Source organism: Oncorhynchus mykiss, chromosome 4 (genome assembly GCF_057628025.1).
Source record: "Oncorhynchus mykiss isolate SJ-2025 chromosome 4, ASM5762802v1, whole genome shotgun sequence".
NCBI lineage: Eukaryota > Metazoa > Chordata > Actinopteri > Salmoniformes > Salmonidae > Oncorhynchus > Oncorhynchus mykiss.
Window position 1 is genome coordinate 26,110,865 of NC_143025.1, and position 27,090 is coordinate 26,137,954.

General features: G+C 43.6%; 2 long non-coding RNA genes across 5 annotated transcripts in view; one reads left to right on the forward strand and one right to left on the reverse strand.

Moving 5' to 3' along the window:
* The window catches only part of LOC149983959 (uncharacterized), a 566,613-nt gene that overhangs the window by 298,864 nt on the left and 240,659 nt on the right, over window positions 1-27,090 (reverse strand). The gene's annotated exons all lie outside the window — the stretch shown is intronic.
* Window positions 16,492-27,090, forward strand: part of LOC149983961 (uncharacterized) — a 99,006-nt gene continuing 88,407 nt past the window's right edge. The window contains exons 1-2 of the long non-coding RNA XR_016495178.1: window positions 16,492-16,816; window positions 17,185-17,246. This is a non-coding gene — a long non-coding RNA (uncharacterized LOC149983961). The remainder of the gene's footprint in view (window positions 16,817-17,184; window positions 17,247-27,090) is intronic.

Consider the following 27,090-nt stretch of genomic DNA (forward strand, 5'->3'; position numbering starts at 1 on the left):
TGTGGGCTGAATGTTATTTGATTATGCAGACAATCTGTAATTTGTATTACAATAATGCTTCTCATAAAAACTAGTAGAGAAGCAGTTAGTCTCTTGTCAAACACTCAACCATGAAAGGCTGGCATGCATGTTGTTGTCAGTTCTGTATGTGCAGTTAAGGGCAAGTTGTGCTGCTCTGTTTTGAGCCAGCTGCAGCTTTACTAGGTCTTTCTTTGCTGCACTTCGCCATATTACCAGACAGTAATCAAAATGGGACAAGACCAGAGCCTGAACAACTAGCACAGTTGTTTTGTGTCAAAAACGCATTGTCTTTTCATAACATGCCATCTTCACAACCACTTTGTCGTTATGAACATGAAAATTGACCATCCAATGTTATACCTAGGAGATTAGCATCCTCAACGTGCTCAGTGGTCACACTCTTTACACACAACTCCAAAAAGGTTTAGGTTTTAGAGAATGTTTTGAACCAATGATTTTAGTTATAGATGTATTTAAGACCTATGTATTATTAATCACCAATTCTAATACTTACTGAACTCCTTATTTAGAATTTCAGTGAACTCAGTGGCTTTGGGTGCTGTGATGTAGAGTGAGGAATCATATGCATACATAGTCATTCTATCTTTGTTTAAGACCAGTTGCAAATCATTTGTAAAATAGAGAAGAGTAACGGCCCAAGTCAACTGGCCCGAGGAACACCGCACTGTACATATCTGATGTTAGAGCAGCTTCCATTGAACACTCTTTGGGTTCTATTGAGTAAATTACCCTCCAACCATGTGATGGCAGGTGATGTAAAGCCATTTCAAGTGAGTTTCTTCAATAACAACTTATGATCAATGACATCAAAGGGCACTGAAATGTAACAATACAGCTCCAACTATCATCTTGTTATCCATGTATTTTAACCAATCATCTGTCATCTGAGTCAGTGCAATAGAAGTTCAGTGCCCTTCTCAATACACATGCTGAAAGTCACTAGTTAACTTCCTCTCTGAAAAATATAATTATATTTTGTCAAACACAATTCTCTCCATCAGTTTGCTAAGAACAGGCAGCAAACTGATATGGCAGCTGTTAGAGCCAGCAAAGGGTGCTTTACTATTTTTCGGAAGTGGAATTACTTTAGATTACTTCCACGCCTGCACACACACACACACACACACACACACTCCTTTTGGCATTGGTTAAAGATATAGAAAATAGGGGTGGCAATGCTACCATTCAAATCAAATCAAATTGATTGATAAAGCCCTTCTTACATCAGCTGATATCTCAAAGTGCTATTCAGAAACGCAGCCTAAAACCCCAAACAGCAAGCAATGTAGGTGTAGAAGCACGGTGGCTAGGAAAAACTCCCTAGGAAGAAACTTAGAGAGGAACCAGGCTATGAAGGGTGGCCAGTCCTCTTCTGGCTGTGCCGGGTGGAGATTACAACAGAACATGGCCAAGATGTTCAAATGTTCATAGATGACCAGCAGGGTCAAATAATAATAATCACACTGGATGTCGAGGGTGCAACAGGTCAGCACCTCAGGAGTAAATGTCAGTTAGCTTTTGATAGCCGATCATTCAGAGTATCTCTACCGCTCCTGCTCTCTCTAGAGAGTTGAAAACAGCAAGTCTGGGACAGGTAGCACATCCGGTGAACAGGTCAGGGTTCCATGGCTGCAGGCAGAACAGTTGAAACTGGAGCAGCAGCACGGCCAGGTGAACTGGGGACAGTAAGGAGTCATCGGGCCAGGTAGACCTGAGGCATGGTCCTAGGGCTCAGGTCCTCCGAGAGAGAGAAAAAAAGAAAGAGAGAAGGAGAGAAAGAAAGAAAGAGAGAATTAGAGAGAGCATACTTAAATTCACACAGGACACCGGATAAGACAGGAGAAATACTCCAGATATAACAGACCCTAGCCCCCCGACACATAAACTACTGCCGCATAAATACTGGAGGCTAAGACAGGAGGGGTTAGGAGACACCGTGACCCCATCCGAAGATACCCCTGGACAGGGCCAAACAGGCAGGATATAACCCCAGCCACTTTGCCAAAGCACAGCCCCCACACCACTAGAGGGATATCTTCAACCACCAACTTACCATCCTGAGACAAGGCCGAGTAAAGCCCACAAAGATCTCCACCACGCCTTTGCTTTCTAATGATCATGATCTTTTCCTCAAAGAAGTTAATGAATTTATCACTGTTTTCCCGTACTCCTTTTGCTATTCTCTTTTTGATAGTCCTCCCGGTTTTGACCCCTGCCTGACTCTGGACTACTTTCCCGCCTGCCTGATCAATCTGCATGCCCTGACCTTGATTCTACCTGCCCTTCGGTACCTTTTGGACCTTTTTGCCTGTCCACGGCCATTCTCTTGCCTTCCCCTATTGGGTTAATAAATATTTTAAGACTCCAACCATCTGCCTCCTGTGTCTGCATCTGGGTCTCACCTGTGTCATGATAGCACCTGCAAGTTGCCAGACATTTCTGGAGGGAATGGTCAAGGCCCCCACCCTCCGATCCAACAGGTCCCTGACATGCTCAATGGGATTGAGATCCGGGCTCTTCGCTGGCCATGGCAGAACACTGACATTCCTGTCTTGTAGGAAATCACGCACAGAACGAGCAGTATGGCTGGTGGCATTGTCATGCTGGAGGGTCATGTCAGGATGAGCCTGCAGGAAGGGTACCACATGAGGGTGGAGAATGTATTCCCTGTAACGCACAGCGTTGAGATTGCCTGCAATGAAAACAAGCTCAGTCCGATGATGCTGTGACACACCACCCTAGACCATGATGGACCCTCCACCTCTAAATCGATCCCGCTCCAGAGTACAGGCCTCGGTGTAACGCTCATTCCTTCCGCGGTAAACGCAAATCCGACCATCACCCCTGGTGAGACAAAACCTCGACTTGTCAGTGAAGAGCACTTTTTGCCTGTCCTGTCTCGTCCAGCGATGGTGGGTTTGTGCCCTTAAGCAACGCTGTTGCCAGTGATGTCTGATGAGGACCTGCCTTACAACAGGCCTACAAGCCCTCAGTCCAGTCTCTCTCAGCCTATTACAGACAGTCTGAGCACTGATGGAGGGATTGTGCATTCCTGGTGTAACTCGAGCAGTTGCTGTTGCCATCCTGTACCTGTCCCGCAGGTGTGATGTTTGGATGTACCGATCCTGTGCAGGTGTTGTTACATGTGGTCTGCCACTGCGAGGACGATCAGATGTCCGTCCTGTCTCTCTGTCTCCCTGTCTTAGGCGTCTCACAGTACGGACATAGCAATGCATTGCCCTGGCCACATCTGCAGTCCTCATGCCTCCTTGCAGCATGCTATGTTTTCTTACTCATACAAAACAGACTCCATTTCAATGGAAAAAAGCACTCATTAAGATCAAGTCTGGCCAATTAATTGGTGTGGTCAACACACCTGAACACACTTAACAAGGTAGAGGATAGAGACATGTTTTATTGATGCTGAGAACAGAATGTATATGTTCTTATATAACATTAGAACATTCTCTGAACCCTACTAAAGTTTCCTTGTGTATTTAATAGAACGTTTTCTTCATGTTCTGAGAACAGAATGTTTTTTAAATAAAATTCTTAGAACGTTCTCTGAACGTTACCAAAGCTTTCCTGCGGTTTTTATGCAAGGTTTTCTTAACGCTTTCAGAACAATTTGAAAACAGGACTATGAATAGAACCATGAGGAAACCTGTAGGAAATGTTGTGCTGAGGTAATGAAATTCCCACAGCAGAATGTTGTTTCTTAAAGTTCTCTGAACATTCAAACCAGTTGGACATGACATGACAAACCAGTTGGAGAATATTCTGAATAAATGACCAAATTGAAATTTTATGTAATCATGTTTAAACTTTTAGGAAACTATTGAAATACCAAAGAAGTAACATGCATTTTTTTTTCAAGTTTCTTAAATAAGCTAAGAATGTTCCAAAGCCAAGCAACTATCTTGCACCATTCCCAGAAAGTTGTCAGAAGGTTGCATGCCAAATAACCATACTATAGGACCACCATGCTCTCACCAAGCTCTAAGAAACCTAATTGGCCATTTTAATTTATAGTGTTATATTCAGTGTTGGGAAATCAAGATATGGCATGGTGTTAGTGCTCGTAATGATATGAATGGGAGTGCCTACCTGTGCAAATGGTATTGGTAATGACCCTTACTCTGCAGTCAAACCTTATCTACTCAGTCAAATTTTTTACTGTGGAAATAACTGCCTGTAAATGAGATGTTTAAAAAAATATACAATAATAATCACGCATACGTGTAGTGAAGAGGTCACCTAAGTCTATCTCTACCGCCAAGAAGAAGCAGCTCATAGGAAAGTGTTGTCATGCCCTGATCTGTTTCACCTGTCCTTGTGCTTGTCTCTACTCCTCTCCAGGTGTCACCTATCTTTCCCATTATCCCCTGTGTATTTATACCTGTGTTTTATGTCTGTCTGTTGCCAGTTTGTCTTGTTTCTTCAAGCCTACCAGCATTTTTCCAAGTCTCTCTTTTTCTCATCCTCCTGGTTTTTGACCTTTGCCTGTCCTGACACTGTACCCGCCCACCTGACCACTGGCTGTCTCTGACCCTGAGCCTGCCTTCCGTCCTGTACCTTTGCTCCACCTCTGGATTATCGACCTGTGCCTGACCTGACCTTGAGCCTGCCTGCTGTCCTGTACCTTGGCCTCTGCTCTGGATTATTGACCCCTGCCTGCCTTGACCTGTCATTTGCCTGCCCCTGTGGTTACAATAAACATTGTTACTTCACACAGTCTGCACTTGGGTCTTACCTTGATTCCTGATAAGCGTATGCTAAACCAGTGTTTATTTTCACATAGTGTGTTGTGCAGTTTACTGGACACATCAATAGTGTACTGTCTTTATCATTGTGATACTAAACACTAGCTGAGATTGTCACCCTATATCTTGGTGTAAACACAACAATCAATTAATTTGTGTTCCGGGTGAAAAGCTGTGAACTTTGCTTTATTTCTTTTGAAGGAAACATCCACAACAAGCGTTCTGATAAAGAGATACATATTTAGCATCTTCCTCCCTCTTTCATCAGAGGTAAAGTAGCCAGCCAGGTCAACCGTGATACAAGTCAGTATTCGATGTCCATCCTTGTCTGAGGATGTCGGGAGATTATGTGGAAACCGGCCACTAGGGGTAACAGTGAGTGCTGTTAGTTTCAAGTAGGCTTCAATTTTTCAAGGGTTTTTGAGTGGAGGTGGTGGATAGGCACCTGCCTTTAATTCCAACGGTTGCATGTTCAAATCCACCTGTAGAAAGTTATTTTTGAGATTTTTGTTTTAAGCCTATCAAAACCTTAATCCATAACTTACGGAGTTAATTCCTAACCTAAGGTCCCTTGTATCTCAGTTGGTGGAGCATGGTGCTTGCAATGGCAGGGTTGTGGGTTCGAGACCTATGAGGGACCAGTATGAAAATGATGCACTCACTACTGTAAGTCACTCTGGGTAATAGCTTCTGCTTAAATGTAACCTCACATTTTTGGAGTTAATGCTTGAACCTAACCTTAAAATTGTAGAATTAATGCTTAGCCTTAATTAAACACTTCTAAATTTGATGCTTGCAACATCTTATAAATTTGACGTTTGAGAAACATGGATGAACATCTAATTCTGACATGAGGCTGTGAGAGCAAGTTGACAGTAGCGCTGCTCTGTGCCTCACGGAGAGAAGGGACTAAGTACCCCTGCAGGAAGCACAGTGGGTGGATATGACATTGGTGACAGTTGTGCTTGTAAGCAGCTCGGTACACTCTCTGCATTTACAATGTGCTGTTGATAGTGATTAAAGCGGTGAGGAGTCGCCTGTGATGTGCCCTGAGAAAGCATTAATCTTTCAGGTTCCTGCCCTTTCCCTAAAGAGCCATGATCAAAGCAGATCAAGAATGGTGGAGGACTTTGGGGAAGGGGGCCAAGGTGACAGGTACACCAGATGGACAGTTCAGACCTGCTTGTTTCACACAAATGTCAGAACTGTAAAAAAGGTTTTATAAACCATCAATCACAGTCTTGGCAACTCCAGGAATAGTCAGGTGCTACGGAAATTATACATCTCTGGTGAACGATGGAGGTAATTACTCCTGCTTGGCTTAGGTCACTTACTTTTTAGGGAACTCAAGGGGCAGGCAAAGCTACTTTCATAGACCCATCAAACTGAACTGGGCCTGAGGAAAGTTGTGTGTTACAGGCTAGGAAAAAAATCAGAAAATCCAACTACCTACTCTCCCTGACACTTCTAACAGGCAATATTTGGCTGACTGTGTACGTGAACGTTTTATGGGACTGTGTGTACAGGTACAGTATGTTAAATGTGCATATGTATTTGCTTGGGCACAGGTTAGGAATTTGTGTGCTGTTAGTCCATCAGACAGGTAGAGGGAGAGACTGTTTTTTATCTTTATGCTTACTGTGGCATCTATTTCGGCTGGGAAATTATTGGAACATCAATCCAGTGGTGTTATAGGGCACACTGTGTTCCTTTGTGATTGAATGAATGACTTTATTGGCTGAGTTATTTATTTATTTTACCACAGTATGACATTTTATATGACATGCAAAGTGTTCTCCTGGATTGCTTTACTGTAATACTATCATGTTTTATTAGTGCTGTGTGCTTAGGTTGATTAAGAAGGAGATCCTTGGTAGTAATTTATGTTCTGAAAACAAAACACTGGGGTTGTTGCTTTGATTTAACATTCACAAGCAGGACCAGGGCTTGTAAAACCGGAACATTTGTTGTCTTCTCCAATGTTGCAAGCATTGGTTCAAGAATAATTTTATATTAGCATTGTTTGATTGTTTTACCTCATGTAAAAACTGTATTAAACAAGCAAGGTACACAGCCCGATAGAGTTAGGTTAATTAAGGTGAGGTGATAAGGGGCCAGATATGAGGCTTTTTATTCTCTATTTTGGTTAGGCCAGGGTGTGACTAGGGTGGGCGTTCTGTTCTTTTTTCTATGTTTTTGTTCTATGTTTTGTATTTCTGGTTTTGGCCTGGTATGGTTCCCAATCAGAGGCAGCTGTCAATCGTTGTTTCTGATTGAGAACGATACTTAGGCAGCCTGTTTTCCCACTATGGGTTGTGGGTAGTTATTTTCTGTTTAGTGTGTTTTGCACCTGACTGAACTTTTTCTGTTGTTTCTTTTGTTCCTTGGTGTATTTAGTGTTCAGTTTATTAAAATAATGATGAACACTATCACGCTGCATCTTGGTCCTCACCTTCTTCCACCAACGGTCGTTACACAGTGTTACTGATTATTAGATAGTTTTAGTGTTTCACTCTGAGGTGTTTTTAACCAAATGTACTTACAAATGTATTTACGCATACTTAGGCCATTCTCCTACCATCTCCATCATCTTTCTCTGTTCAATTGATCAACTCAACAAAAAAAGAAATGTCCTATTTTCAGGACTTTTTCAGGATTTTTTTTTATTGTCTTTCAAAGACAATTCGTGAAAATCCAAATAACTTCACAGATCTTCATTGTTTAACGACCTTTTCAAATGCTTTTTCAATGAACCATAAACAATTCATGAACATGCTGTTACGGTGCGTGAATGAGGACCCAAAAGCGAATTAACTTAAACAGAGCTTCTTTAATTACCAAACATAGGTAGGCTCAGACGGACCGGCAGATTCCGACAGGACAAGACAAGGTTACAGCAAACATGACGACAGTCTGGTTCAGGCATGAAACACAACAAACAAGAATCCGACAAGGACAGGAACAAAAACAGAGAGAGATATAGGGGACTAATCAGAGGGAAAAAGGGAACAGGTGGGAAAAGGGGTGACGAGGTGGTTAGGAGGAGACAAGGCACAGCTGGGGGAAAGAGGGGGAGAAAAGGTAACCTAACAACGACCAGCAGAGGGAGACAGGGTGAAGGGAAAGGACAGAGACAAGACACAACATGACAGTACATGAAAGTACTCCCCCACTCACCGAGCGCCTCCTGGCGCACTCGAGGAGGAAACCTGGCGGCAACGGAGGAAATCCTCGATCAGCGCACGGTCCAGCACGTCCCGAGAGGGAACCCAACTCCTCTCCTCAGGACCGTACCCCTCCCAATCTACGAGGTACTGGTGACCACGGCCCCGAGGACGCATGTCCAAAATTCTACGGACCCTGTAGATGGGTGCGCCCTCGACAAGGATGGGGGGGGGGGGGGGGAAGACGAGCGGGGGCGCGAAGGACGGGCTTGATGCAGGAGACATGGAAGACCGGGTGGACGCGACGAAGGTATCGCGGAAGAAGAAGTCGAACTGCGACAGGATTAATGACCCGAGAAATACGGATCGGACCAATGAACCGCGGGGTCAACTTGCGAGAAGCCGTCTTAAGGGGAAGGTTCTGAGTGGAGAGCCAAACTCTCTGACCGCGACAATATCTAGGACTCTTAGTTCTACGCTTATTAGCAGCCCTCACAGTCTGCGTCCTATAACGGCAAAGTGCAGACCTGACCCTCTTCCAGGTGCGCTCGCAGCGTTGGACAAAAGCCTGAGCGGAGGGGACGCTGGACTCGGCGAACTGAGATGAGAACAGCGGAGGCTGGTACCCGAGGCTACTCTGAAAAGGAGATAGCCCGGTCGCAGACGAAGGAAGCGAGTTGTGGGCGTATTCTGCCCAGGGGAGCTGTTCTGACCAAGACGCAGGGTTGCGAAAAGAAAGACTGCGTAAGATGCGACCAATAGTCTGATTGGCCCGTTCTGCTTGACCGTTAGACTGGGGGTGAAAGCCGGAAGAGAGACTGACGGAAGCCCCAATCAAACGGCAAAACTCCCTCCAAAATTGAGACGTGAATTGCGGACCTCTGTCCGAAACGACGTCTGACGGAAGGCCATGAATTCTGAAAACATTCTCGATGATGATTTGTGCCGTCTCTTTAGCAGAAGGAAGCTTAGCAAGGGGAATGAAATGAGCCGCCTTAGAGAACCTATCGACAACCGTAAGAATAACAGTCTTCCCCGCTGACGAAGGCAGTCCGGTGACAAAATCTAAGGCGATGTGAGACCACGGTCGAGAGGGAATAGGAAGCGGCCTGAGACGGCCGGCAGGAGGAGAGTTACCGGACTTAGTCTGCGCGCAGACCGAACAAGCAGCCACGAAACGACGCGTGTCATGCTCCCGGGTGGGCCACCAAAAACGCTGGCGAATGGAAGCAAGCGTACCCCGAACGCCAGGGTGGCCGGCTAACTTGGCAGAGTGAGCCCACTGAAGAACGGCCAGACGAGTAGGAACGGGAACGAAAAGAAGGTTCCTAGGACAAGCGCGCGGCGACGGAGTGTGAGTGAGCGCTTGTTTTACCTGCCTCTCAATTCCCCAGACAGTCAACCCGACAACACGCCCCTCAGGGAGAATCCCCTCGGGGTCAGTGGAGGCTACTGAAGAACTGAAGAGACGAGACAAAGCATCAGGCTTGGTGTTCTTAGAGCCCGGACGATAAGAAATCACGAACTCGAAACGAGCGAAAAACAGCGCCCAACGCGCCTGACGCGCATTAAGTCGTTTGGCAGAACGGATGTACTCAAGGTTCCTATGGTCAGTCCAAACGACAAAAGGAACGGTCGCCCCCTCCAACCACTGTCGCCATTCGCCTAGGGCTAACCGGATGGCGAGCAGTTCGCGGTTACCCACATCATAGTTACGTTCCGACGGCGACAGGCGATGAGAAAAATACGCGCATGGGTGGACCTTGTCGTCAGAGAGGGAGCGCTGAGAAAGAATGGCTCCCACGCCCACCTCTGACGCGTCAACCTCGACAACGAACTGTCTAGAGACGTCAGGTGTAACAAGGATAGGAGCGGATGTAAAACGATTCTTGAGGAGATCAAAAGCTCCCTGGGCGGAAACGGACCACTTAAAGCACGTCTTGACAGAAGTAAGGGCTGTGAGAGGAGCTGCCACCTGACCGAAATTACGGATGAAACGACGATAGAAGTTCGCGAAGCCGAGAAAGCGCTGCAGCTCGACGCGTGACTTAGGGACGGGCCAATCAATGACAGCTTGGACCTTAGCGGGATCCATCTTAATGCCTTCAGCGGAAATAACAGAACCGAGAAATGTGACGGAGGAGGCATGAAAAGTGCACTTCTCAGCCTTCACAAAAAGACAATTCTCTAAAAGGCGCTGGAGGACACGTCGAACGTGCTGAACATGAATCTGGAGTGACGGTGAAAAAATCAGGATATCGTCAAGGTAAACGAAAACAAAGATGTTCAGCATGTCTCTCAGGACATCATTGACTAATGCCTGAAAGACAGCTGGAGCGTTAGCGAGGCCGAAAGGAAGAACCCGGTATTCAAAGTGCCCTAACGGAGTGTTAAACGCCGTCTTCCACTCGTCCCCCTCCCTGATGCGCACGAGATGGTAAGCGTTACGAAGGTCCAACTTAGTGAAAAACCTGGCTCCCTGCAGGATCTCGAAGGCTGAAGACATAAGAGGAAGCGGATAACGATTCTTCACTGTTATGTCATTCAGCCCTCGATAATCTATGCAGGGGCGCAGAGACCCGTCCTTCTTCTTGACAAAAAAAACCCCCGCTCCGGCGGGAGAGGAGGAGGGGACTATGGTACCGGCGTCAAGAGCTACAGACAAATAATCTTCGAGAGCCTTACGTTCGGGAGCCGACAGAGAGTATAGTCTACCCCGGGGGGGGGGGGGTGGTTCCCGGAAGGAGATCAATACTACAATCATACGACCGGTGTGGAGGAAGAGAGGTGGCCCTGGACCGACTGAACACCGTGCGCAGATCGTGATATTCCTCCGGCACCCCTGTCAAATCACCAGGCTCCTCCTGTGAAGAAGAGACAGAGGAAACAGGAGGGATAGCAGACATTAAACATTTCACATGACAAGAGACGTTCCAGGAGAGGATAGAATTACTAGACCAATTAATGGAAGGATTATGACAAACTAGCCAGGGATGGCCCAAAACAACAGGTGTAAAAGGTGAACGAAAAATTTAAAAAGAAATGGTTTCACTATGATTACCAGAAACAGTGAGGGTTAAAGGTAGCGTCTCACGCTGAATCCTGGGGAGAGGACTACCATCCAGGGCGAACAAGGCCGTGGGCTCCTTTAACTGTCTGAGAGGAATGTCATGTTCCCGAGCCCAGGTCTCGTCCATAAAACAGCCCTCCGCCCCAGAGTCTATTAAGGCACTGCAGGAAGCTGACGAACCGGTCCAGCGTAGATGGACCGACAAGGTAGTGCAGGATCTTGAAGGAGAGACAGGAGTAGTAGCGCTCACCAGTAGCCCTCCGCTTACTGACGAGCTCTGGCCTTTTACTGGACATGAAGTGACAAAATGACCAGCGGAACCGCAATAGAGACAGAGGCGGTTGGTGATTCTCCGTTCCCTCTCCTTAGTCGAGATGCGGATACCTCCCAGCTGCATGGGCTCAGCACCCGAGCCGGCAGAGGAAGATGGTAGTGATGCGGAGAGGGGGGCGACGGAGAGCGCGAGCTCCTTTCCACGAGCTCGGTGACGAAGATCAACCCGTCGCTCAATGCGAATAGCGAGTTCAATCAAGGAATCCACGCTGGAAGGAACCTCCCGGGAGAGAATCTCATCCTTTACCTCTGCGCGGAGACCCTCCAGAAGACGAGCGAGCAAGGCCGGCTCGTTCCAGCCACTGGAGACAGCAAGAGTGCGAAACTCAATAGAGTAGTCTGTTATGGATCGATTGCCTTGACATAGGGAAGACAGGGCCCTGGAAGCCTCCTCCCCAAAAACAGATCGATCAAAAACCCGTATCATCTCCTCCTTAAAGTCCTGATACTGGTTAGTACACTCAGCCCTTGCCTCCCAGATTGCCGTGCCCCACTCACGAGCCCGTCCAATAAGGAGAGATATGACGTAGGCGACACGAGCAGTGCTCCTGGAGTAAGTGTTGGGCTGGAGAGAAAACACAATATCACACTGGGTGAGGAACGAGCGGCATTCAGTGGGCTCCCCAGAGTAACACGGCGGGTTATTGATTCTGGGCTCCGGAGATTCGAAAGCCCTGGAAGTGGCCGGTGGATCGAGGCGGAGATGGTGAACCTGTTCTGTGAGGTTGGAGACTTGGGTGGCCAGGGTCTCAACGGCATGTCGAGCAGCAGACACTTCCTGCTCGTGTCTGCCTAGCATCGCTCCCTGGATCCCGACGGCTGAGTGGAGAGGATCCGAAGTCGCTGGGTCCATTCTTGGTCGGATTCTTCTGTTACGGTGCGTGAATGAGGACCCAAAAGCGAATTAACTTAAACAGAGCTTCTTTAATTACCAAACATAGGTAGGCTCAGACGGACCGGCAGATTCCGACAGGACAAGACAAGGTTACAGCAAACATGACGACAGTCTGGTTCAGGCATGAAACACAACAAACAAGAATCCGACAAGGACAGGAACAAAAACAGAGAGAGATATAGGGGACTAATCAGAGGGAAAAAGGGAACAGGTGGGAAAAGGGGTGACGAGGTGGTTAGGAGGAGACAAGGCACAGCTGGGGGAAAGAGGGGGAGAAAAGGTAACCTAACAACGACCAGCAGAGGGAGACAGGGTGAAGGGAAAGGACAGAGACAAGACACAACATGACAGTACATGACACATGCACCTGTGCTAAGGTTGTTAAGACACTAAAGGCTTACCACGCAGGCAATCAAGGTCACAGTTATGAAAACCTAGAACACTAAAGAAGCCTTTTTACTGACTCCGAAAAACACCAAAAGAACGATGCCCAGGGTCCCTGCACATCTGCGTGAACGTGCCTTAGGCATGGTGCAAGGAGGCATGAGGACTTCAGATGTGGCCAGGGAAATAAATTGCAATGTCTGTACTGTGAGATAAATAAGACAGGGACACAGGACGGACAGCTGATCGTCCTTGCGGTGGCAGACCACGTGTAACAACACCTGCACAGAGTCGGTACATCCAAACATCACACCTGCGGGACAGGTACAGGATGGCAACAACAAATGCCTGAGTTACACCAGGAATGCGCAATCCCTCCATCAGTGCTCAGACTGTCCGCAATAGGCTGAGAGAGGCTACTGAGGGCTTGTAGGCCTGTTGTAAGGCAGGTCCTCACCAGACATCACTGGCAACAACGTTGCCTAAAGGCACAAACCCACCATTGCTGGACCAGACAGGACTGGCAAAAAGTGCTCTTCACTGACGAGTCGAGGTTGTCTCACCAGGGGTGATGTTCGGATTCGCGTTTATCGCCGAAGGAATGAGCGCTACACCGAGGCCTGTACTCTGGAGGCGGAAGGATTTTTAGGTGGAGGGTCCGTCATGGTCTGGGCAGTGTGTCACAGCGTCATCGGACTGTGCTTTTTGTCATTGCAGGCAATCTCAACGCTGTGCGTTACAGGGAAGTTTCATTTCATTTTCATTTTTTTGCTGAGTTTATAATCAAAGTGAACATGTAAGATGAGTTCAAGAACACCCAGTAATTTTAATTTAATTAACTTTTTCAAAAGGCTGACTGTAAATATCAATGTTCAGTTTTTGCTTCAACAGTGAAATGGTAATGGCACAATATGCACTAGAATACATTTATGTCTGCATCAAAGCTTGTATTAATTGGCTGAATGTAATAGGTGCCACAAAGAGGCTTAAGTGCCCAGGATATGGCACAGTTTAAAACCCTGCAGAGTTCTGAATTGCAAGCGATTGTACTGTTCTATGGTCCTACTGCATATTTACTGGCTGTCTCCTTCACATCTGAACTTTAATAACACATTGGAGATTCAGAAGTTGTATTGCAAAAATAGTGATGTCTGCAGCACCATATAGATACTGTACATGATTAGAGTAAGCTATTACTCTCCAAAGAAACTGCAAGTTATTCTCCTCATATGCTTATCTGACATGATCAAATGTGTCATTTCTGAGCTCTGACTGGTCACCTTTCCTCCTGTATGAATCATCTCTTTCCATGTTCTTTTAAAAAGATGACTCTGTGCAACCACTTTCTGGAGCTACATCGCTTGATCAGTGCAAAATCAATTATTTCCTCCTCTCTTATCCCAGACACTTTGAAATGTATTTCTCGAAGCTTTGAAATAAAGTTATTACTGAAATGTCGAGAGTTTAAGAGTTAGAACTAATACAAGAACAGACTGCCATAGAAAAAGCTAGCCACAGGTTATGCCACCACAAATGGCTTCATTTGGTACATCGTCTCATCTCTGACTTGAAAGCAATAAGAGAGCTCTTTTGTCTGCTATAATGATATATTTTTCTCTGTCCATTTTTTTTTACCCTTTGCATAATTATAATGCTCACATTTTGGGATGATCTGTGCCATTGCTGGTGTACAATGGCCTGTAGGGAGACAGATTAGATCCTCCAACACAGTCGAACAAAAGTCCTAGCTGATTCTGCATTTCAATGGAAATGTTTAAACTGCACATACTGTTATTATTTTTTAATAAAGAAATGGTAAGGACATTACCATTCTCTCCCGTTTAATTTAGCAAAAATAAGACATGGCAAACCAACATGGGGACAGGCATATATTTCACATCAAAGAAGTCAAATCAAATCAAATCAAATGTATTTATATAGCCCTTCGTACATCAGCTGATATCTCAAAGTGCTGTACAGAAACCCAGCCTAAAACCCCAAACAGCAAGCAATGCAGGTGTAGAAGCACGGTGGCTAGGAAAAACTCCCTAGAAAGGCCAAAACCTAGGAAGAAACCTAGAGAGGAACCAGGCTATGTGGGGTGGCCAGTCCTCTTCTGGCTGTGCCGGGTGGAGATTATAACAAAACATGGTCAAGATGTTCAAATGTTCATAAATGACCAGCATGGTCGAATAATAATAAGGCAGAATAGTTGAAACTGGAGCAGCAGCACAGTCAGGTGGACTGGGGACAGCAAGGAGTCATCATGTCAGGTATTCCTGGGGCATGGTCCTAGGGCTCAGGTCCTCCGAGAGAGAGAAAGAAAGAGAGAATTAGAGAGAGCATATGTGGGATGGCCAGTCCTCTTCTGGCTGTGCCGGGTGGAGATTATAACAGAACATGGCCAAGATGTTCAAATGTTCATAAATGACCAGCATGGTCGAATAATAATAAGGCAGAACAGTTGAAACTGGAGCAGCAGCACAGCCAGGTGGACTGGGGACAGCAAGGAGTCATCATGTCAGGTAGTCCTGGGGCAGGTAGTCCTCCGAGAGAGAGAAAGAGAGAAGGAGAGAATTAGAGAACGCACACTTAGATTCACACAGGACACCGAATAGGACAGGAGAAGTACTCCAGATATAACAAACTGACCCTAGCCCCCCGACACATAAACTACTGCAGCATAAATACTGGAGGCTGAGACAGGAGGGGTCAGGAGACACTGTGGCCCACTCCGAGGACACCCCCGGAAGAAGTAAGTTGTTCTAAGTATAGATTTTTTTGGGGCCATTTATTTCTCCTGCTTATTTATCTTCATTGGAGACCCTTGTGTTAGAACTCTAAGCAAAAAGGTTTTCTGAAGTAAGGCTTTAATATGGAAGCCCTAAAGCCCAAGGCAATACAAAATTAAATAACTTTATCCACTTTTCTCCAAATGTCAAATTTCGAAAATGCTCCAAACATAACGTTTCGAAGTAGGTTGATCCTCCTGCTCAGATTCGTCCTTCCGAGGTTTGTGTCTTCAATCCAAGTGGTAGATACTTTTTTTTGTTGCTTTAGCCCTATCCTAAAGCTTAACCATTTCCTTATCCATTCAGGAATGAATACCTAAACTTAATAGTGTAGTTGTTTATGTTTTAATCCAATCCTAAACCTTAACCTTTTCACATGTGAGTTCCAAATATCTATATCTGTCGACCCTGCATGAGTTTTTTCATGTGCGTGATGTCAGAATTCTCTCACTGTTCCAAAATGTGAATATTACGCAACAGGATAGTTACCTGCGCTGCCCTCAAACCAATGAACGCTGCCTGCTAATTATCAATAGGCTGTGTTTCAACTTGTGAATTTCAAATTATTTTCTTACAAGTTTTATTTTCTAACAACAGTTTGAATTGAGGTGTGTTTCGCGTCTTTGTTAATTAACCTCTTAGAGCTCTAGGGGCGCTATTTCATTTTTGGATAAAAAACGTTCCCGTTTTAAGCGCGATATTTTATCACGAAAAGATGCTCGACTATGCATATTCTTGACAGTTTTGGAAAGAAAACACTCTGAAGTTTCAGAATCTGCAAAGATTTTGTCTGTAAGTGCCCTAGAACTCATTCTACAGGCGAAACCAAGATGATGCATCACCCAGGAATTAGCAGAATTTCTGAAGCTCTGTTTTCCATTCTCTCCTTATATGGCTGTGATTGCGCAAGGAATGAGCCTACACTTTCTGTCGTTCGCCCAAGGTCTTAGCAGCATTGTGACGTATTTGTAGGCATATCATTGGAAGATTGGCCATAAGAGACTACATTTTCCAGAGGTCCGCCCGGTGTCCTTTGTCTAAATTTGTGCGTAATCTTCAGGTGCGGTCATTTTCTCCTGGGATTCAGGAGAGAAAGCATGTGTCCAAGAACTATGTATTAATGAAGAGATATGTGAAAAACACCTTGAGGATTGATTCTAAACAACGTTTGCCATGTTTTCAGTCGATATTATGGAGTTAATTTGGAAAAAAGTTTGCGTTTTGAGGACTGAATTTATGGATTTTTTTTGGTAGCCAAATGTGATGTATAAAACGGAGCTATTTCTAATACACAAGGAATCTTTTTGGAAAAACTGAGCATCTGCTATCTAACTGAGAGTATCCTCATTGAAAACATCAGAAGTTCTTCAAAGGTAAATGATTTTATTTGAAGGCTTTTATGTTTTTGTTAATGTTGCGTGCTGGATGCTAACGCTAATGCTAACGCTAAATGCTAACGCGAAATGCTAACTCTAGCTAGCTACTTTTACACAAATGATTGTTTTCCTATGGTTGAGAAGCATATTTTGAAAATCTGAGATGACAGTGTTGTTTACAAAAGGCTAAGCTTGAGAGATGGCATATTTATTTCATTTCATTTGCGATTTTCATAAATAGTTAACGTTGTGTTATGCTAATGAGCTTGCTGATAGATTTACACAATCCTGGATACAGGGGTTTTTTCATAGCTAAACGTGACGCAGAAAACGGAGCGATTTGTCCTAAACAAATAATCTTTCAGGAAAAACTGAACATTTGCTATCTGAGAGTCTCCTCATTGAAAACATCTGAAGTTCTTCAAAGGTAAATGATTTTTTTGAATGCTTTTCTGTTTTTTTGTGTAAATGTTGCCTGCTGAATGCTAATGCTAAATGCTACGTTAGCCATCAATACTGTTACACAAATGCTTGTTTTGCAATGGTTGAGAAGCATATTTTGAAAATCTGAGATGACAGTGTTGTTAACAAAAGGCTAAGCTTGAGAGCTAGCATATTTATTTCATTTCATTTGCGATTTTCATGAATAGTTAACGTTGCGTTATGGTAATGAGCTTGAGTCTGTATTCACGAACCCGGATCCGGGATGGGGAGATCAGAAAGGTTAATTCGCCTAAGAATTAGCCCATTTCAATCTTGTGGACAATTTATGTTTGAGGCTTTACTGAGCAGACAAACTTCTCTCTTCAACTGAACCCAAGCACTTCCCGAGTGTTTCCCCAGATCAAGTATGAAGACATTGCGCATCTCTAGTCAGAATAGACCTTGCACAAATGTTTTCCCCCAGCACATTTTCCGACCAGCGTCCGCATTGCCTTCATGGTTGTTTGTCTTACAGATTGGAATTTGGACATGTGTGAACAGGCTTGGGCTTCAAGGCTTCAGGGCATCTGTATTTCAAAGATATCAACCCACACTTAAAGAAGAATCTCAAATCTACACAAATCAAACTGTATTTGTCACATGCGACAAATACAGCAAGTGTAGACCTTACCGTGAAATGCTTACTTACAAGCCCTTAACCAACGGTGCAGTTCAAGAAGATTTAAGAAAACATTTACCAAATAAACTAAAGTAAAAAATTATAAAAAGTAACACAATAAAATATACAGGGGGTACCGGTACTGAGTCATTGTGCGGGGGTACAGGTTAGTCAAGGTAATTTGTACATGTAGGTAGGGATGAAGTGACCGCATAGATAATAAACAGCGAGTAGCAGCTGTGCACAAAACAAATGGAGGGGGGGAAAATGGTCCAGTGGCCATTTGATTAATTCTTCAGCATTCTCATGGCTTGGGGGTAGAAGCTGTTGAGGAGCCTTTTTCTTCCTAGACTTGGGACCCGGTACCACTTGCCATGCGGTAGCAGAGAAAATAGTCTATGACTTGGGTGACTGGAGTCTATGACAATTTTTGGGTCTTTCCTCTGACACGCCTATTATATAGGTCCTGGATGGCAGGAAGCTTGGCCCGACTACCCTCTTTAGTGCCTTACAGTCAGATGCAGAGTAGTTGCCATACCAGGCGATGATGCAACCAGTCTCGATAGTGAGTATCTGGTGACCCATAACAAATATTTTCAGTCTCCTGAGGGGGAAAGGTGTTGTTGTGCCCTCTTTACGACTGTCTTGGTGTGTTTGGACCAGCATAGTATGTTGGTGATGTGAAACTCTCGACCCGCTCCACTACAGCCCTGTCAATGTTAATGGGGGCCTGTTTGGAACCGCCATTTCCTGTAGTCCTTTGTCTTGCTCACATTGAGGGAGAGGTTGTTATCCTGGCACCACACTGCCAGGTCTCTGACCTCCTCCCTATAGGCTATCTCATCATTGTCTGTGATCATTGTCGGTGATCACTGTTGTGTCGTCAGAAAACTTAATGATGGTGTTGGTGTCATGTTTGCCCACGCAGTTGTGGGTGAACAGTGAGTACAGGAGGGTACTAAGTACACACCCCTGAGAGGCCCCAGTGTTGAGTATTAGCGTGGCAGACGTGTTGTTGTCTACCCTTACCACCTGGGGGCAGCCTGTCAGAAAGTACAGGATCCAGTTGCAGAGGGAGGTGTTTAGTCCCAGGGTCCTTAGCTTAGTGATGAGCTTCCTGGGCACTATGATGTTGAACGCTGAGCTGTAGTCAATGAACAGCATTCTCACATAGGTGTTCCTTTTGTCCAGGTGGGAAAGGGCAGTGTGGAGTGTGATTGAGATTGTGTCATCTGTGGATCTGTTGGGGCGGTATTGCGAATTGGAGTGGGTCTAGGGATCCGGGAGGATGCTGTTGATGTGAGCCATGACCGGCCTTTCAAAGCACTTCAAGGTTACCGACGTGAGTGCTAAGGGGCGGTAATCACTTAGGCAGGTTACTTTGGCTTCCTTGGGCACAGGGACTGTGGTGGTCTTCTTGAAACATGTAGGTATTATAGATTCGGTCAGGGAGAGGTTGAAAATGTCAGTGAAGACACTTGCCTGTTGGTCTGCGTATGCTTTGAGTACATGTCCTGTTAATCCGTCTGGCCCCGCATCTTTGTGAATGTTGACCTGTTTTAACCTCTAGCGTCGAGCAATCCCGTATCCGGGAGCGTAATCATAGCCTCAAGCTCATTACCATAATGCAACGTTTCCTATTCATGAAAATCGCAAATGAAATGAAATAAATATATTGAAACACAAGCTTAGCCTTTTGTTAACAACACTGTCATCTCAGATTTTCAAAATATGCTTTAACCAAAGCTACACAAGCATTTGTGTAAGAGTATTGATAGCCTAGCATAGCATTAAGCCTAGCATTCAGCAGGCAACATTTTCACAAAAACAAGAAAAGCATTCAAATAAAATAATTTACCTTTGAAGAACTTCGAATGTTTTCAATGACGAGACTCTCAGTTAGATAGCAAATGTAAATTTTTTCCAAAAAGATTATTTGTGTAAGAGAAATAGCTTCGTTTTGTTCATCACGTTTGGCTAAGAAAAAAAAACGAAAATGCAGTCACTTACAACGCCAAACTTTTTTCCAAATTAGCTTCATAATATCGACAGAAACATGGCAAACATTGTTTAGAATCAATCCTCAAGGTGTTTTTCACATATCTATTCGATAATCTATCAGTGGTGGCAGCTGGCTTCTCCCCGGAAGAAAACGGAAAAATACTGCAGCTGGAGATTACGCAATAATTGCAACGGAGGACACCAAGCGACCACATGGTAAATGTAGTCTCTTATGGTCAATCTTCCAATGATATGCCTACAAATACGTCACAATGCTGCAGACACCTTGGGGAAAACTTAAGGTAAGCTGACTCCTAGCTCCTCCACAGCCATATAAGGAGTCATTGCCATGAGGCGGTTTCAAAAAATGCAGCACTTCCTGATTGTATTTTTTATCTGGGTTTTTTCTGTTTTCTGTAACATCAGTTCTGTGGCACTCATAGACAATATCTTTGCAGTTTTGGAAACGTCAGAGTGTTTTCTTTCCAAAGCTGTCAATTACATGCATAGTCAAGTATCTTTTCGTGACAAAATATCTTGTTTAAAACGGGAACGTTTTTTATCCAAAAATTAAAAGAGCGCCCCCTATATCGAAGAAGTTAAAATCTTGCTCACATTGGCTACCGAGAGCATTATCACACAGTCGTTCAGAATAGCTGGTGCTCTCGTGCATGCTTCAGTGTTGCTTGCCTCGATGCGAGCATAAAAGGCATTTAGCTCGTCTGGTAGTATCGCGTCACTTGGCAGCTCGTGTCTGGGTTTCCCTTTGTAGTTCGTCATAGTTTTCAAGGCCTGCAACATCGGACGAGCGTCTGAGCCAGTGTAGTAGGATTCTATCTTAATCCTGTATTGACGTTTTGCTTGTTTGATGGTTCGTCTGAGAGAATAGATGATTTATTTTAAGTGTCTGGATGAGTATCTCGCTACTTGAAACCGGCAGCTCTAGACTTTAGCTCAGTGCTGATGTTGCCTGTAATCCATGGCTTCTGGTTGGGATATTTATTTACGGTCACTGTGGGGACTACGATGTTGATGCACTTATTGATGAAGCCGATGACTGAGGTGGTATACTCCTCAATGCCATTGGATGAATCCCTGAACATATTCCAGTCTGTGCTAGCAAAACAGACCTGTTGCGTAATATCCACATCATCTGACCGCTTCCGTATTTAGTTAGTCACTGGTACTTCCTGCTTTAGTTTTTGCTTGTAAGCAGGAATCAGGAGCATATAATTATGGTCCGATTTGCTAAATGAAGGGCAGGGGAGAGCTTTGTATGCATCTCTGTGTGTGGAGTAAAGGTGGTCTAGAGTTTATTTTCCTTTGGTTGCACATGTGACATGCTGGCAGAAAGGAGATAAAACAGATTTAAGTTTGCCTGCATTAAAGTCCCTGGCCACTAGGAGCGCTGCTTCTGGATGAACATTTTCTTGTTTTCTTATGGCCTTCAGTCTTAGTGCCAGCATCGGTTTGTGGTGGTAAATAGACAGTTACAAATAACATAGATGAGAACTCTCTTGGTAGGTAGTGTGGTCTACAGTTTATCATAAGGTAATCTACCTCAGGCGAGCAATACCTTGAGACTTCTTTAATATTAGACATCGCAAGCCAGCTGTTATTGACAAATAGACACACCTCCCACCCCTCGTCTTACCAGACGTAGCTGCTCTGTTCTACCGGTGCATTGAAAATCCTGCCAGCTCTATATTATAGGTGTCGTCTTTCAGCCACGACTCGGTGAAACATCCCGTTGGTTGGATAATCTTGATCGTATGTCATCAATATTATTTTCAAATGATGGCACGTTGGCCAATAGAACGAATGGCAGTGGGACTTTACTCGCTCTTCAACTAATTCTCAGAATGCAGCCCGACCTCACCACCCCTTTTCTCAGTCTTTTCGTCACGGGGATTTGGGCCTGTTCCCGGGAAAGCAGTATATCCCTCGTTTCAGTCTCGTCAGACTCGTTTCCAGTTTCGAGGTGAGTAATCGCTGTTCTGATGTCCAGAAGTTATTTTCGGTCATAAGAGGCGGTAGCAGCAACATTATGTACAAAATCAGTTTAAAAAAAGTTACAAACAACACAAAAATCTAACAAAAAAGCACAGTTGGTTAGGAGCACGTAAATCGTCAGACATCCTCTCTGGCGCCATTTTAAATCAGTGCAGTTGAACATGTTATTTTCTTCTTTTAGTGATTCTGTTCAATAAATAACAATCCCTTATTTCTATATGGTTGCTTCTCTACAGTATGTAAGAACATACATGATATACAGTATGTAAGAAGAATGCTCTTTTAGTGAACAATGTGGTTTGCTTGCTTAGAGGATAGCAAATGCTTATTAAGGTTTAATAGATCCATTTCATGTCTCTGGAGTTTAACCATACTCTCAGACGGAGGTGTGTGTGTGTGTGTGTGTGTGTGTGTGTGTGTGTGTGTGTGTGTGTGTGTGTGTGTGTGTGTGTGTGTGTGTGTGGGGGGGGGGGGGGGGGGGGGGTACTGGAGAGGAGATCCATCACATAGTAGTTACACAGATATGGACATAGCTACTGTAGCTACAGACAGAAACATGTTCTCTCCCTGGCATAGGATTTGCCTAGCTACTCATCTACATCGCTCCACATTCTCACCGTTCTGATTGGTCTCAGAAACCAATGGGTTGTGCCAGCCCTAGCCTACATGTTAACATTATCAACTGATACTATGATTGGCTGGATTTGTTAGAGACGTTCCAATCCCTGATTAATTTGTTTTGTACATAACCCTCATTTTGAAGTTACACAAACGATTTCTAGGATGGAAGTTTCAGACAGAATGTATGTAGCAATCGATAGAGCTGTGGAATTAAATGTATGGTGAGTCGTCAGGAATGGAGAGGATTAGTTTAATTTTACCTCCTGGACCCGCTTAGCTGATAGCCAGGAGGCTGGACGGTCGGTAGTACCAACTATTATCTGAGATTGGGTGACTCATTACCTGTAATGCCCCTGTTCAGGTTTAGCATTGCATTCGTCCCCAGATCTCATCTCAGCTCTATCCTCCACTTTCTTTATCCTTTCACCAAATGACATCACAAGTGACTCAATTGAATCTCTTGAAACAGCTAACTGTTAAAGATGCGTCATTGACGAACACAGGAAGATAGGCTTGCATTACAGTATGTCCTTGTCTAAAGCATGCTTACCTTATGTTCTTCTTTGACTGGATTCTACTTCTATATACTGAGTACACTGTATACTTAAAAAAAGGTTTCCAGAAAGGTTCTTCCATCCTCTTTGGTTCCAGGTAGAACCTTTTTTTGGTTACACATAGAACCTTTTCGGGTTCTATGTAGAAAACATAGTTTTTCAAAGGGTTCTTCAATAGGTTTTTTTTTTGTATTTTATTAGGATCCCAATTAGCTGTTGCAAAAGCAGCAGCCGAATAGTGTACCAGTTCCTGAATTTAAAAAAAAGTTGTCTAATAGGTTATCCTGTACTTTTACAGTTCACTTTTACAGGTGAGAGACTGCCTGAGAAAACTGAGGAGTCAAAACTTCCCTACCAAGCAAAAACGCAGTAACTGGCCATAGCATGAAACAGAAAAATTGGTTTCACAGTAACTTTATGCAGTTACTGCTAACATGACCCCCATTTTCTGCTAAACACAGTACAATAGAGACAGGATACTTGTCCACATCATTAACCATGTACTTAATGTAGCAAAAATTACATTAACACATTTTCAACCAAATTAGTAGTTACTGCCTTTTGCTTGGTAGGGTAGGGTATCAGTATTTTGGACTAAAATGATTAGAACTTTGAGATTGTATGTATGTATTGTTGAGCATTTTGAAATTAATATAGTCCTATGATTTTTGGTAGGTTTGTTATGATGAAGAGTTGATCTGTGGAGAGGTGATGCACTGTCCTCGTATAAAGAACGTCAGTTTTTTAATCAAGGCATATTGGAGCAGTGGCTGAGACAGTGATGTTACCCGACAGGAACTCGGTCATCATCATCAGTGACCTCAGACAAACGCTGTTCATGTACTGTATGTCTCCTACCAATGATCCTTTAACCTCAATGTCATGGCAGGAGATGGTGTAAAGCCCCTAAATGCAGTAGACTAGCACACTCTTATGCAGAGCCAAATTAACAGAGAGGAGTTGTATGTATAAAATGTCAACACTCCTTGTTTCCTTGTGTAGCGGGGGGCAAAGTGCGCTGATGTCGAACCAATGAGTTTGGTTGAGTGCTCCATTTGATTGCAATGCCAGCACGTGATGGAATGTCAATGCCTGCCAGTAAATGGCACCTTCAGTCCACCTTCAAGTGAACTCAGTGTTGGACTAAATGGGTGTACAGGGAGTGGGGAGAGAGAGTGAATGTCTGTTTGTGCATGAAATGTGTGTGTATGCCTTTTTGTGTGCTCAAGTGTATGCATTGCTCCAGACTAACGTTTCCCCTTTTTTAGTTGGCGGCACCAGCTCATTATTTGGTCGCACCCTGTGACTATCATCCTATGTCCTCCATCACCTGATCTAAAGCCATGCCTTACAATGAAGGAAGACATTGTGTAAAGGTCAAAAACCTCTTGTTATGCGGTACCCGGTATAATGCTCATTCTAATCATGAATACGCTGATCAAAACTAACTGAAATGTGATCAAGTTAAACAATTAAAATGTGAAGGTTAAGAAAGAGTGAATGTGTGTTTGTGTATGAAGATTGTGTGTATGCATTCTTGGGTGCTATGTCCCTCACAAGTGTATGGATGTCTCCAGACTCCAGATGCTCTACGGATGGTCATACTATCAACAAACTATCTGTCGATAAGCAACTGTTTGCTAAGGTTACGGTTAGGGTTAAAATAAGGGTTAGGGTAGAGGTTATGGCTAGGGTCAAGGTTAAGTTTAGGGTTAGGATAAGGGTTGAGGTTAGGGTTGTGGCTAGGGTTAGTATATATTGTAGTTAGATTAAATGTTACTGACAGTGTAGATATTTTATTATTTTTATTTCACCTTTATTTAACCAGGTAGGCTAGTTGAGAACAGGTTCTCATTTGCAACTGCGACCTGGCCAAGATAAAGCAAAGCAGTTCAACACATACAACAACACAGAGTTACACATGGAATAAACAAACATACAATCAATTAAAAAGTAGAACAATCTATATACAGTATGTGCAAATGAGGTAGGATAAGAGAGATAGTCTATAGAGCATCTTCAGATGGACTATCCAAGTAAAGTGTTAATGATAAATCAACTTATAAAGTAATTCACAGTGGTTTATTAAGAAGTGTAATAGACTACTGGTATTTAATAAATAAGTTATTACTTCAAACATTTCCAAACAGGAATGCATGAATCGAGATATACCGTAGTATTTTGATATGAAACCTAATCCAGTAATTGTCATTAATTTTGGGTTGACAACTAAGCTATTATGGTTATATTTTACTGTCAAAATATGGCTCAAGAATGAACCTACTTTTAAAAAAATATAGATGAATTTGCCTTTATCTTTATGTGCACTAATATTGTATAGGCCTAATTGAATCGGTGCAAATTCACCACCTGAGGAAGTGGGGACCGGTATGTTGTGGTTACTATTGCATCTGAGTCAGTGTGCTCCACTGCACTGGTGACCTGAAAGCAGATTGCAAGTGCACACATTAGCTAAGGCAGTGGGCTGTTCACACTGTGCTGCTCCCATGATTTATGGCTCCTGTTACAGTCAATAACAGCCTCGGCCCAGATGCAAAGCTCACCAATATTACAAGGCTTGGGCTTGCGTTTAGGTTTCTTCATTAGGAAGTGTCAACACCATACATGGACACTGTTTGGTATCTCTTTGTTTAGGTGCTCTCTCCTATGAGGACTTTCTGGTTGCACTTCATAATAGCTTCACATAATAAAGCATTTTTAAGGGATTAGTAAATTGTTTATTCATCATTACTCCATTCATACGATTTGTAACCTCTACGGGATCAGTGTCCCTAAACCGGGATGATTGTTGCTAATGTGCGCTAATGTGACTAGAATGACGCTGTAAGGAACAGCCAACTTTACAGGACATTGACATGTCTCATATGGGCATAAAGCTTAAATTATTGTTAATCTAACTGAACTGTCCAATTTACAGTAGCTACTACAGTGAAAAAATACCATGAAATTGTTTGAGGAGAGTGCACAACAACAGTTTTATCACGGCAACTGGTTTGATACATTCACCTCTGAAGGTAAATAATGTACTTACATTCAGTAATCTTGCTCTGATTTGTCACCCTGAGGGTCCCAGAGATAAAAGGTACAGTAGCATCTTTTTGTTTGATAAAATACATTTTTATATTCAAATGTAGGAACTGGGTTCTACAGTTTGAACCCCTTTGCACACACACTGCTGCCATCTGGTGGCCAAAATCTGAATTGTGCCTAAACTCAAATCTGATTATATGGCCTTTCTCTTGCATTTCAAAGATGATGGAACAAAAAAAAAAATAGAAAACATATATTTTTTTGTTTGTATTATCTTAAACCAGATCTAATGTATTATATTATCCTACATCCGGTTATTGTATACACTGTAACAAGTACATTGAGGATTTGTAATATGCTGAAAAGTGGCTAAAGTAAGTTCATGTTTTTCAGGCAATGTGCACAGCCATCTTTGACTTTGTTTATTTGTGTCTTATAGTGATGAGCATTCTGGGATTAGGGAGTTTTTGTCAAGGCAAACATGAACAAACATGGCTGCCATCATATATAATTTAGCTGCTGTTAGCTTAGCTGACACACATTTATTTTCAAAAAAACATTATATTAGTCTCTTATGTTCACCAGAGATTTGGTACATTGTACACTAGTCCATCTGTTTGGTCGCTAACTAATTTTTTGTTTTTTTGTCAGTGCAACCTGTTATTTAGACTGGTTTATGGAATGAGTTTGGCTGTAGATGTGTTCTGTGTGATGCTTGGATGATAAAGTTTGCATTTATCTTTACAATAAAAGGTACAATTGAGGAATAAAGTTTAAGAACTTAATTTTCCATCAGTATAAAAAAAATATTTAGATGCTGTTCAGACAACAATGCTGTTCCAATCACTTGAGATTGTACGCTGCAGGGACCACTCAACAATGATCACAAATATGTGATTGTACGCGTCAAAGGGTTAATTACCTCTCCG